The following is a 1,763-nucleotide window of genomic DNA, read 5'->3' as shown; positions in this document are numbered from 1 at the left end:
TCCCAGCTCGGTTCCTCTGCCTGGACAATCGCTACAAATCCTTTTCTCCTTCCTCAGTGTCCAACTTCTCCTACAGCTCCTCATAAGCCTTTTCCTTGGCTTTTACCACATCCCCTTTACCTGCTGCCGCATCTCCTTGTTCTCCTGAACACATTTTTCATCACTCTGTCGATTCCAATTCTGTTTCTCCAACCTCTTTCTCCTTCTGCTCTCCTGCACTTCCTCATTTCACCACCACATCTCCTTGTCTTCTATTCTATTTCCAGATGTTACACCAAGTACCTTTCTAGCTGCCTCCCTCATCACTCCTGCAGTAGTTTTCCAATCATCCAGTTTTATTGATCAAATATGAACCTGCAAATTCCAGAAAACACTGAAACAAACCATAAAAATGACACAAAGTCAAACCTACTGCACTTAATCATAACATTCACTCACTGATTATCAGACCCCTTTTCCATGTGATGATTCTGATCCTGATTCTGATACTGCTTAATACTGAAGATACTGAGCACACCTGCTTTGATTTTCACATAAAAATAAATATTAGTATTTTAAAAGTTTTGATATGTGTTCTATCAAAGTTTAAATTAGAGTATCTCTCCGATCATATTTCAGCCGTCACATCACGTGTTACCAGAGTCAAAGGAATCTGCCATGAGGTCTTCAGAAGAAGCAATGTGGGTGCACTTTTGTGTAAAGTAGATGGAAAAGAAGCTGTTGTTTTAACCAATCAGATTTTGACTTCAGGTTCCACATCAGGTCCATCTAGCAGGCTTACAATAACATCTGCATTTTCCTTTTCTTTGATTGGATGGTCAGAGAGAGTCATTAGTCAGTGCTAACAAACTGCATCTGTAGCAAACTGCACAATCTCCAATATACTCATGTGGATTCATTTAATATCTGTTTTTTATATCTGACTGACAACTGAGTAGAAACTAATTGGTTTGCACACTTACAAGAACATTTACAAGTGGGACAAGAAAAGCTAAGGAAAAGTCGCCAAAACAGTTGTTACGCTTTTTCACAAACCGTTTATTCTTTTGTGTTTTCTATCCTGTAGAATTTGCAGAAAAACACACAATTTGCCTGAATTTAAAATCCACCGGAAAACCGTGATGAACAAAAGAAAATGCACGGAAATACATAAAAAAGGTGCAGTGGCGTTGTGGCTCCAGTGAAAGGAGACGTGTTGAATTGTGTTCATTGTGTTTGTTGCTTTAGTGATGTTCATTCTGACATCATTCTGATGTTCATACACCAAAATGTAAATATTCAGAACAATTTAAAGTAGCAATAAAATAATCTGTATTCACAGTGGTGGAGATTTAGCAGATCTCTATACTATAGATGTATGTGTTAGGTTTAATGGAGTGATATTTCCCATATTAAACTTTTACACAGTCTAATAGTAACTAAATCACACCTTTACTATTTAATAATGTTTAGTGTTTAATATTTGCTGTAGTTCACCTGCAGCCTCACTTAAACATTTTATTGTACAAACTGTCACGTATATATGATAAATAAACTTGAAGCTTGAACTTGAAACTTGAAACTGTTACTTCCATGTAGAAACAACTACTAAAATGTTTCAAAACACACACACACACACACACACACACACACACACACACACACACACTGGTTAGGGAGTTTTTATTTGATTGACATTATTTATAATGCACACACACACACACACACACACACATACATTATATATATATATATACACTGCTTGCTGTAGAGACTAACAGTGC

At 36.7% G+C, this 1,763-nt stretch overlaps 1 protein-coding gene across 1 annotated transcript in view; it reads right to left on the bottom strand.

Moving 5' to 3' along the window:
- Nucleotides 1–1,017: 1,017 nt before the first annotated feature.
- unc119.2 (unc-119 lipid binding chaperone B homolog 2) overlaps nt 1,018–1,763 on the bottom strand; it is a 10,765-nt gene continuing 10,019 nt past the window's right edge. Inside the window, exon 8 of the mRNA XM_046866141.1 lies at nt 1,018–1,763. This exon is cut by the window's right edge and continues 318 nt beyond it. The gene's annotated coding sequence lies outside the window, so the exon portion shown is untranslated.

Source organism: Silurus meridionalis, chromosome 14, assembly GCF_014805685.1.
Source record: "Silurus meridionalis isolate SWU-2019-XX chromosome 14, ASM1480568v1, whole genome shotgun sequence".
Taxonomy (NCBI): Eukaryota; Metazoa; Chordata; class Actinopteri; order Siluriformes; family Siluridae; genus Silurus; species Silurus meridionalis.
Note: the sequence above shows the minus strand (reverse complement) of the source record. Positions and strands in the feature narration are given on the sequence as shown.